General features: G+C 41.1%; 1 protein-coding gene across 1 annotated transcript in view; it reads left to right on the top strand.

The window, feature by feature from the left end:
• Window positions 1–12,158, top strand: part of LOC137040512 (sodium channel subunit beta-4-like) — a 503,850-nt gene that overhangs the window by 252,672 nt on the left and 239,020 nt on the right. The gene's annotated exons all lie outside the window — the stretch shown is intronic.

A 12,158-nucleotide genomic window follows, 5' to 3' on the forward strand; every position in this document is an offset into this window, starting at 1 on the left:
GCACAGGAAAAGCAGGTCGTACGACATACATTGCGCACCACGCAAGACGTTTGTTTGTTGCTGTATTACACACTAGGTCAAGAGAGAGTGCCGCACTTTGTATGTTTTGTTTTGTTTTGTTTAGTTAGTGTTGTTTAGTTTGGCTGTCATTGACGCTAAAGACTTTTACTTTCTACATTTTGCTTTGATAGTTAGTTTAGTGGTTAAACTTAGTTAGTTGTTTTGTTTTGTTCATTTCTTTGATTTGGCCTCTACTCGTGTTCCCCTTCCCACCTCGGTTTGTTGAGTATTGTTTATATGTTCCCTTTCGGGGAACTCGAGCTGCGTCGAAACGCTGTGAGAACGCCTCTGCGTTAATGCGTCGTGAAGCGCGTGTAGAACCATTCCATCGGAAGATCGATCGATTGACGGCGTGATGACGTCATCGACCGGAAGCTATAAACCGTCCGTGAAAACAAACAGGAACTAGCTTCTGTGCAAGCGATCTGTGTGGACCTGTCTGTCTATTTGGTGTTTTTGTCTGTCTATATAGAAGATTTTTCCACCATTTTGTTAAATATTCCATTATATAACAAAAAAAGAGAAAAGAAAAAGATCGAAAATGGCGAGTGAAAGCAGTCAGTTTAAGAGGTGTGTTCATCCCTGCAAACGCTACATCACGGGTGGGGATACACACGCTCTTTGTGTTGCCTGCTTGGGAGCGCAGCATGCCCAGGCAGCCCTTGAGGGGGCTGCTTGCGAGCATTGTGAAAGACTTCCGTTAAGAACGCTGCGCTCCCGCCGGGCACTCTTCGAGGAGGGTGCCTCGGCTCGTGTTCCCCGCGGCTCTGGTCCCGCTGCTGCCGAGGCAGAGCAGAGGTTTCAGTCGTGGGGTTCACAATTGGACCTTACAGAGGGGTTTGAGACGGGCGCTGCCTTATCTCTGCCCTCACCTGCACCGTCCAGCGGCTCTTCTCGGGGCTTGGAAGCACGCGCTGCGGTTTCTTCCCCCCCGAGAGAGTTGCCGGTGCTCCAACTATCCAGCTCCGAGGAGGTGGACGTTGAGAGCATCGTGACTGAAGATTCGCCACTTCAGTCCACTGCGAGTGAGGAGCTTGTTGAGGTTCTGACGCGAGCAGTGGCCAGATTAAACTTCGACTGGCCCGCTGAAAGATCTGAGGCAGGAAAGAAAAGAACTAGCAAGCTAGATGAAAGATTCCTGCCTTCTCACGCTTCAGAGCCTCAACGCCGGGGCCTGCCGTTCTTCCATGACTTGCACACCGAGGTGGAAAGATCATGGAAGAGACCGGCATCATATAGAGTTTTCAGCCCTCAGACTTCGGTCTATAGCAATATCACAGGGCTGAAACAATACGGTTATGGCGCGATGCCAAAGGTTGAAGAGACGCTCGCGAGCCATCTCTCGCCTTCCTCGGCATCGTCCCTGAAGGCCCCGTCTTTGCCCACCAGACCCCTAAAAACAACGTCGGCATTGGTGGGCAAAGCGTACTCGGCAGCAGGTCAGGCTGCTGCATGCCTGCACTCCATGGCAATCATGCAGGCGTATCAAGCTGACCTGCTCAGGGACCTAGATGGACGGGATGAAGTGGGGGGAGATATCATAAACGAGCTAAGAACATCAGCTGATATCGCTCTCCGGGTGCCACGGAGAGGCATTTGTGGCTCAACCCCACAGAAATCAAAGAGAGGGAGAAAAGCTTTCTGCTGGACGCGCCGCTGTCTCCTGGTGGCCTCTTTGGTGACGCAGTACACACTGTCACCGAGAGGTTCCAGGAGTCAAAGAAGCAAGCTGCAGCGCTAAAGCAGTTTCTCCCTCTCCGGGTCCAGAGTACGAGCTCCTCACACAGGGCTCAGCAGAAACAGAGCGTCGCCACCCGAACTCCCCCTCAGTGCGGGGACGAGGGGCAGCGCACTCAGGCGAGGTCTTCGAGGGGCAGGGCTAATCTGAGGACAGTCCTGATCGCTAAGAAGGCCTCGTCTAAGCGTTCCTGACGCCAGAAGCGTGCCCGTGATCACTTACTTCAGGCTTTATCAGAAGCTAGTTCCTGTTTGTTTTCACGGACGCTTTATAGCTTCCGGTCGATGACGACATCACGCCGAGCTTCATAGACTGTGGTGAGCTCTCAACCAATGATTTGGTGAAGCTACACAAGGACCACCCTCCTCATTTCCATGTTGCACAAGGAAAAAGAAAAAGAAATGAATCAATCGATCAATAAATGTAAAAATAAAGACATGAGGAAAATTTTTTATTTCAACCGACATTTTTAAAAGTCTTTTGCAAGGTTCGGTCTACGTTCAGTAAATATCAGTCTTGCTGTCTGTCTGATGGCGCACGTTCGTCTCAACCATCTCACGTTCAATGTCTGTAATAGCTGATAATAATATACATTGTCATTTTAAATCTAGCTTTACAAGCTTTCTGAATATGCTGCATTCTGCTGAATCTCCATATTAGTGCTCTTTTCTGTCGTTGTTAATTACCTCTTAGTAAACCTGGTGTAACCCAGGTTACCAAGATTACATGATAAAATTTAATAAATGAGTCAGGACATTTTTTTTCTTTTCAAATAATAATTTATTTTCATGAGTATTAGGACATCCAATAAAATTATTTTGTGTTTGTAAGAACCGACCAATGAGGATCGAGGATGTTCTCTAACGCATGTTTTGTTTTCCGGATTTTGCACGCGGTTGGAGCTTGCGCTCTCTCTCTCTCATCGGAAGAGCAGACATGAATCGAGTCTCTCCAAAGAAAAGTGAGGCATTTGACAAATCAAAGAGAAATATGTGATTTTAGTTGAAGTTATACATGTCCAGAGACTATTTAGACTGTGAAGAAGTGAAGCTATGTGAAAAAAAGATTATTTGAGATTTATATTATGTGACGCAGCTACTGAGAAGAAGCCTCGTAACGCATAGTGCGTTGAAAAAGACGTTTTATGAGGAAACTGAGAGTTCATTTATTTCTGAGAGCTGGATGAGCAGAAAAAGTCAAGTTGTAAGAAATCTACAGACCTAAAAGGGATTGAGTGTTCAAGTTCATCGTATTTTGGTGAGTTAAAATTCTCATGTCGTGTATTAATCTGGGTAAAATATTCCTGAAATGTTCATACTATTGAAATGTAAAGAAAAAGTGAACGATGTATTGTAGTTTCCTTTCATTTTGATCCGTGTGATATAAGACCACATGTGGTGAATGAATGTTGCACGTTCATATGTAAATATGCGATCGCCATTTTGATGCTGTGTTAAACTGTGGTAATGGATGTGAGATCTGTGTTATGGAAAAAATACAAATGATGATTTTGTGACCTTGTATTCATTGTCAGGTTTTTTTTCTCTCTCTTTTCTTTTCCGTTTTTCTTGTCTGTTTTTCTGGATTTGAGTGAATCTTTATCCTGTCGAGTGCACGGCTGAGTTGCTGACACAATGTCAATGCTTAACGGAGTGGAGTTTCTGGATTCCTGGATTTCGTTCTAACTCCCGTGTTTACGGAGGGAGTGGGGACTGGCGAGCCACACGGACCTAACAGCGAGTGTGATTTTTGTGATCCTGATTTTGTCATTGCCGATTTGGACGGTAGGATTGACTTAACAGCACTTGCACCTGATTCATTGCTCTTCCAAAAGGATTTAATCGCAGAGGATAGACTGAGAAAAGCACACAATCGTTGTTCATTTCATATTCACATATCATTTGAGATAATGTAGCCTGACAAGCCAGACCCACATCAAGATGTTTGGTCTGGAAACTCACCATAGACAGGGCTCAATCCCAGGGGCGGGATAAACGGTTGTCTTTCAAACTCCCTCTGCACGCGATAGGATAGCGCTACACCAACCAGAGCAACATGAAGGTGAAGCAGAGCTCGCTGACTGATTAAACATTCGCCGTATCCGGTCGGCTAAACTCCGAACACATCTTCCCTTTTTAAGAATGACTTCAGTGCCGCTCTTTGTTCTTTTCTCAGAGAAAAGCTTAACTCCAAGTCTTCCAGAGTCGCGGTCAGAGCTGATTCGAAAGACCGCCGCTGTTCGCCAGTTTCTGTGTTTACTAGAAGCACGCAAACGCAACTCAACCATCGTCATTATGGCCCCGCCCGCCTACTCTATACACGATGTGATTGGGCCGTCTAGATTCTGAGGAATACAGCTCAGAAGGGTATTGAGAGTTCCTAGACGGCACTTGCGGGCAGATTAAATTTGCTTCCGCTAGGGTGCGTCTAGATTTCTAGGCTAGAGATAATGAGCAATTCAACAAAACTTTGAAAACTGAGGTTTAAATTTCTGTTAAGGGAATTAAATGTGAATTTATTGTTGTTGTTTTTTGCTTGATCAATGTAACTTCTTTTATTTATTTATTTTTCTTATTTTCTTTCATTTCTCTGGTGTTTTATTAATTTGAAGCCAGAAAGACACATTTCAAAAGGGATTTAAATTTAAAATTTAATTTTTCTCATTTTTTCAATATTTTCAATTTTCATTCATAAAAGTGAGTTCCTCAATAATTGGGTTAAATTGATTGAGTCAGAAAGAAAAAACTGAAAGAGACTAGTGAAACCTAGAAGGAAAAAAGAACTTGAAGTTAATTTTATTGGTTTATGGAAATTAGTATTTATTTATTTTTATTTTGGTGATTACACTTACCTTTTGAGTACTTTGAGCTCCATTAAGTCTTGAATCCTGTAAAGGAAATAGAGAACAGAGTTTAGGATCACAGAATTTACTTGAGGTTTTAAAGAAATTGTTTTAATTTTATTTGTTTGGGAAATATACATTGTATTTTATTTCACTTACTTTGTTTTTGTTTTTTTTTATTATACTTTTTTTTATTTCTTTTTTTCCCCATGTCATACATTCCAGTTGTCACATTTAAAACCTGAAACTTGGAAAGCAATACAACGAGTTAAACCTTACCTGTTTGATGAGTGGTTCATTATTATTGTGACATTCTTATTCTCTGCAGACGAATCTAGCCTTCTGATTAAACTGGGCCATACGCAGACTTTGTGTCTGTACTAGATTGAGTGAAGTTTTACACTATACATAACCAGCAAAAGCAGCACAGCTTGAATCTCTTCCATACTCGTTATTAATTTTTTTACAGTCTATGTTTCACCATATAAACGACCTGACCGATTACTATAAGTGTGCGTCCTTACATGACACGCGGTCACGTTGACAAGAGAGGAAAGTTCATTTTTCTGAGGGGTAAACTTTTTATTTCGTAAGTTATGAAGATAATGTTGGAATAATGACAGTGTATATTGCCCCAGGCCGTTTTTACTTTAACTGCCCCTGACAGAAGTTTTTTTTTCTGAGATGATTATTACACTTTACAACAAATAAATAGCTTATTATATACTACTGTATTAGTCCTGGTGGCCGTTAAGAGTTGCTATGGCAACAGTTAACACATTCAGCTGCTGGAGAAAACAGCGTTGACATTTTTGATGCGGCAGACAAACTGCATGTGACAAAATGATTGCGATTGAAAGTCATCACATGTAAACACCAGATCGGTTTAGGTACGTCTCATCTAAACAGTCCACAAAATCTTTCAATCGGTACAAAAAATGTCATCATTTTTTGTTCATTTTTGCGGTCGTGCAAAAATGATTACTGTCCGTCACTGACTTGCAGGAGCAGTCCTACATCACCGGACTAATTTGCCTAATCTTCTCGGAACTTTAGATCGCGGTCTAAACGCAGACAGTTGCAGGTTTGGGGGGGAGAAAAGTTCCTGTAAAAAAGTTCCTGGTACAAATTGATCCGGGTAATTTTGGTGGAAACGGGTCTTGTGGATAGGTCTCGCCAGATAGACTGGTTTGCTGAGTCTCTTTCCTTGGATGTTTAAAGCTTGGGAAATATTTTTGTATCCAAATCCGGCTTTAAACTTTAAACAGTATCTCAGACCTGCCTGGTGTGTTCCTTGTTCTTCCTGATGCTCTCTGTGCTTTAAACAGACCTCTGAGACTATCACAGAGCGGGTGCATTTATACGGAGACTTGATTACACACAGGTGGATTCTATTTATCATCATTAGTCATTTAGGTCAACATTGGATCATTCAAAGATCCTCACTGAACTTCTGGAGAGAGTTTGCTGCACTGAAAGTAAAGGGGTCGAATAATTTTGCATGCCCTATTTTTTAGTTTTTGATTAGTTAAAAAAGTTTGAAATATCCAATAAATTTCGTTCCACTTCATGATTGTGTCCCACTTGATGTTGATTCTTCACAAAAAATTACAGTTTCATATCATTATGTTTGAAACCTGAAATGTGGCAAAAGGTCGCAAAGTTCAAGGGGGACGAATATTTTCACAAGGCACTGTATATCATTGACTTTTGCATTTCTATTTGTCTTGTGCCATTTCTGTCTTTGTTGTAAACTCAACAGGTATTCCTTTTTCCATCTGTGCCAAAATTCATTGGCAAGGTATTGGACCCTAGGCCATCTCTTGCGGAGGTAGAGGTCTTCCTTAATGAAATTTCCCAGTGGAGGCAAGATTATTGAGGACTTCATTGTCAAAAGTAAGTTGGGTGTAAGAGGTTGAGGGTTTGTTGGGTCACTGAGTAAGTGCTCTGTCATATGATTGCCATCACTTCATAAAGGTAGGTTCGTAAGGATGAACTATTGAGTGTTCGGGATGACTGATCCAGGATGGATGTCAACATACTTCTGATGGTCCAGATCTGCCTTTCCCAAACTACTCCCATATGGCTAGCAGAGGGCGGGTTCGTGACAACCTCTCATCCTAGTTGTTTAAGGCATTCCTGATCCATTTCCTTTACTGCTTCCAGGAATTCACGCCTCGCTCCAACAAAATTGGTGCCCTGATCTGACTGGAGTTGGCGAACGTTTCCACATAGGGTAATGAAGGCACGAAGTGAGTTGAGGAATGCATCGGTTGAGAGATTGTCAAGTAACTCTGTGCACTGCACGAGAGCACAAGCATGTGAACAATAGTCCATAACGTTTCAGCTCTTTTCGACCTTCTTTGATGTAAAATGGACCAAAACAATCCATCCCACAATACGTGAAGGGAGGAGTTGTCTCCATTCTCTCACGCGGCAGGTCTGCCATTTTTTGTTCCTCAGTGTGACGTTTAAACCTTCTGCACTTGACGCAGTGGTAGATGACTGATGACACAACTTGACTACATCCAAGGATCCAGATGCCATTTGATCTCAAAACGTTTGTGGTCATGGAGTCTGGCGATTGCTTTCACTAATCTTGTCCAGCTAGAAAACTTAAAGAAGCGATTAGTGATTGAATCTGTTGTGGTTGAGGTCTGGTGCACAATGACCCTGCACACCTCTGGATCTTTGGCATCAAGTTCTCTCACCTTAACCTCCCCGCTTGGAAGCTCTTCCTGCCAGAGAAACTCTGGATCACTAAACCAATTGGAAGCAATGAGCTCTTTTGCATTAAGCCCTCGTGACGCATGGTCAGCGGGATTGTCTTCTGACATCACGTATTTCCACTGGGTTGGTCTTGTACTTTCCTTGATGCGCTGTATGCGATTAGCTACGAAGATATGAAACCATTTTGAGTCATTGCTGATGTATCCAAACACAATGTTTGAATCTGTCTAGAAGAATTCTTGGGCATCTTCAAGCTCCAATTCTCCTCTGAGCATGTCACTTGTGCGTACTACTACAACTGCTGCGGACAGCTTGAGTCTTGGCACCGTAGTTACCTTTGTGGGGGATACTCTGGCCTTAGCCATGACAAGGACGCAGTGTATCTGTCCTGTTGTGCTGGTTGCTCTTAGATAGGTACATACTCCATACCCTGTGACACTTGCGTCTGAGAAATGGTGGATTTAATACTTGTAAACTGTCTTGAAATCTACTGGTAGTTAGCATCATTCAATTCAAACTTTCAAAGAAGTCCCCATTGTCCCACCACAGAAAGCGTAAGTAGTCTTGTCCTTCTGGCTTGACATGGAATTGATGAAACATGCGTTCTATGTCACACATCACCGCTAATTGACCCTTACGAAACTGGCATAGAACACCTACCAAGGTATTGGTCAGCTCTGGTCCAGTGAGTAGAAAGTCATTTAATGACACACCTTTATACTTTGCAGAGCAGTCAAACACGACTCTTATTTTGCCAGGTTTCTGGGGGTGATAGACCCCATGGTGAGGGATGTACCAGGAGGGGCTTTTGTCCAGTTCGTCCAGTGGAACTTTTTTCTGCATCTCCATGTGTTATTGTTTCATTCATGATTGTTGTGTAGTCTTTGTAGTATTGTGTCTTTCTCAAATCTTTTCTTTAGACATCTGAGTCTGTGTTCGGCACAGATTTTATTGTCTGGCAGATTTGGTTTGTCCTACTTTAAGGGCAAAGGCAACTCACAGTGACCATTCGCTTTCATTTTTATTCCTTCCTCCATTATGTGAATGAAACGCAGATCCTCTTGGGAGAAGTGAGAGTCATCCAAGTGGCGTTCATTGAAATCGGATTAAAGTACTTTGATCACATCTAGTGGTGCGACTAGCTCTTTAAATTGTGTACGACAGACGTACATGACTTCATTTGGTAAGGGGTTTGGTGACTGCACAGAGGGTGTCACTTCTTTGACTATGACTCTGTGGCTGCTTCCAATAACATCACCATAATCCACACAGGGATTAGTACCACTGACTATAGTCCAGCCAAGGTCTGTTTTTTGAGCGAATGGCTCATTCTTCTTTCCTGACACTACTTCTTCTCTTATTATAAAATAAAACATAAACTCAAAACAAAAGGGGGGAAAAACACATAATAGAATAATAAAAATACAAACTTAAACAAACCAACAGAGATCACAGGGAACCAGGAGACGTCGACAAGACAATGATACCACAAAGACTGACAAACACCAGGAGCTTATAAAAGGGAACAAATGAGGCAGGGAATGAGGAAACACAGGTGGGAGAAATCAAACACTTATTGGATAACAATGGGGGAGGGATCAGACAATGACAGAAGCACCAAATGTGTACACAAGACAGGACAGGCATGTGACAGTAAAATGCGATAATGGACAACTGTGCAGATACGAAATAGCATTTTTACATTTTCAAAAAACATAATTTAGTACGTTTATAAATCCATTTACATTGACACACACACACACACACAAACATAATGGTTTGTTTCGGCGTAGACATATACGCGGAATCACATGCAGGGATGATGGCTCATTTAGGCATAGAGATTCACGCGGAATCACACGCCGTAGACATACACTCGGATAGCTCAAAATGCGCACAGATAACACACCACTTGGCTTTAGAAAGTGCCGTGTATGTTTATGCAAAGTCATGATGTCATGTTGCAAGATGGTAGATCTTATTTTGAAGCTTCTGTTTGAGAAAAACTAACTAGCGAATGTTGAACATATTAATCTGGATGTTGACAGCTAGCAGTTGAGCAGAAGAGGAGAAGAAGAAAGGGTGTTTTTTCCAGTCTGCAAAAACAGTAACCACCAGCACGATAACGCCCATTTGTGGCCGCAGTTGGATGATATTTGTTAACCGAGATGCGGAGCTGATAGTGCACTTCTCTTTGTGCACCACAAACAAACAGTCTATTTGATGAGGACACAAAACCTTATCAAGCTCTGATCTATCTATTTGTGGCAGTCAGTGTTGATATTGCGGCAAGCGCCACAGATAAATATTTGTATGGAAAACTTAACATTCTCAGCATGTTTTACGGCATACCAGGCATACTACTGTATATGGAAATAACACAACTGGGGAGAACTTTGCAGATTTGCATTCTTCTACATTACACAATGTAAATAATGACTAATTAAATATTTTTCAAGAATTTACAATTACAACATATCAAGAAACCAGTCATTTTTTGACAACAACTAAACTTAAGAGCATGAATATTCTAAGAGAAAACCACAATATTTATACATGACTTGACAGTTTATTTGAATAAATATCAAAAATGTAAAAGGTGTGCATCATATCTGACACCTAGATGAAAACTTTACATTTGTTTTTTAATAACTAACTAAGGCTAGTGTGTGCACTGTCTGCAGTGTACATTGTAGAACAAAACGTAAAACTATCGTCCAGTTTGCTACAGGCTGTATTTGTAGATTGTTTATCGTCCCACCTCCCTCAAACTCATCGTCTCTCTTTTCTGCTTCCCTGTCCCTGCTTCGTACAACAACAACAAAAATGTTCTGAGAGAATCTGAGAATCTTATTCTGAGAATAAGATTATTACTGGACTTCTGTGTACACTGCTGCGCGCCACAGTTGCTAGGAAGCGTGCATGTATGCATCAGTTTGTTTTCGGTTTTCTGTTAAACTTCGTTAAATTTGGTTACGTTGCATACAGATCCAATCTAAAATACATTGACAATGACAAGTATAATAAAATGTTAAATTCAAGCTTGACATTTTACTGAGACACAGCAGATTTATACTGGGGCATGTGCCCCAGTAAAAGGGGTCTAGCGACGCCCCTGGTTTATCCCAACCCACCACTCTCAGACCGATTACAATTTCGCATTTTTATTCTGATTGAGGTGTTTGTATGAAGCATTTTCATTGAACTTTTAAACAGATTACAATGCTCCATGTAAACGCACCTACTGAAACGAAAATTTAGCAACTCTGTAAGTGAACGACTCAGCAATTCCATTGCTAAATGGATCACATATCCTGCAGACCAGTTTCCTTGTATGTACAGTGAAAAAACTGTAAATACATATATGCATACATAAATTCATACATACAACTGTAGCTGCACACATACATCTTCTTCCTGAAGCACTTTTTAATTTATTTACTTAGTATACCAGGTCATGTTATTGATTGTTATGGCCAATATTTGAACAGTGAAAATAGTAATAAAAGAGTCTTTGAACTTTATTGTAACTAATGCTATTAATTCATTGATTCATTTTAATTTAAATATTTGATATATTTTCACAGCAAAAATTATGTATGTGATTAATTTAGATGAGTATGTAATTAATTCGATTTTTTAAAATCGATTCACATATATATATATACACACACACACACACACACACACACACACACACACACACACACACACACACACACACACACACACACATTGTGTTTGCTCGCTTGATAACAGGAAGCAATGTCATATGCACATGACGACAAGGAGGTTACTGTGGTGTGTAAAGCGAGTTACTCCTCCCACTTCTGCTAGTTTTACTGAGATGTCTTATCCCGTGCGAATTGGCCATTAATATTACAGACGTGTTGAGGTAAATTACTTTGCCCCCACCTCCCCATGTTAAACTAATCTCATCTGACTACTGTAGAGTTTAACTGAAGACACATTTTGTCAATGTTTATGCAACTGGCCCAAGAATCAGGTTTAGTCTTCTTATCCACATCTATTTCATCTGCACCAAAACTAGATTTGTCTGTAATCCAGTTCCTCCTTTATTTCTGTCATATTTTATAATGTCTTCTGAATCATAGCAAACCTGAAGACACGAGAGGTGAACTCATCTTTCCAGGGAACAGACCTGATAAATGTGAAGTGACAAAAGAAAGAACGACTCCGATTCTGAGGTGAGGTGAAATAACAGCTGACAACCTGATGAAGACCCAGCTAAGCAATTCATAATTTATTTCTAAAAGTTTGACCTATTGCATTGCGTTAGCTTATAATGAATTTTTTATTCCAAATGGGATCACCGTTTGCGGTTATGTGCTGGGGAATTTAACATGTGACGTTTTAATCCTATTCTGTTGAAATGAATGAATTCTGACTTGAAAAGATTTGTTCATTTTGCTGAACGAGATTCAAACAGTTTCGCAAGTTTTGATGCCTCTCGCAGTTTAAACGAATAGGGCTGGGCGACAAACTCAAGCCTCTATTCTCTTATATTGAAAACCTCTAACATTTCTCTTTAAAAATTTGCGTTTTAGACTTCTAATTTGTGACCGGTGTTTTGTTTTGCTCTATCCTTTGCGCTTCTGCGTTCGTCAATTGGTCAGGGATTATTCTTTTCCTGTAAATCGACTTGCGTACGGCCTTCTGCTGGAAGCTATTTATTCTAGTTTATAAAGTTTAAAATACTGATATTTTTCTTACAGAAACGCATCTTTTCGGAAGGCTTTTATTTACCCCATGGAGCCACATGGAACA

Source organism: Pseudorasbora parva, chromosome 14, assembly GCF_024679245.1.
Source record: "Pseudorasbora parva isolate DD20220531a chromosome 14, ASM2467924v1, whole genome shotgun sequence".
Lineage (NCBI taxonomy): Eukaryota > Metazoa > Chordata > Actinopteri > Cypriniformes > Gobionidae > Pseudorasbora > Pseudorasbora parva.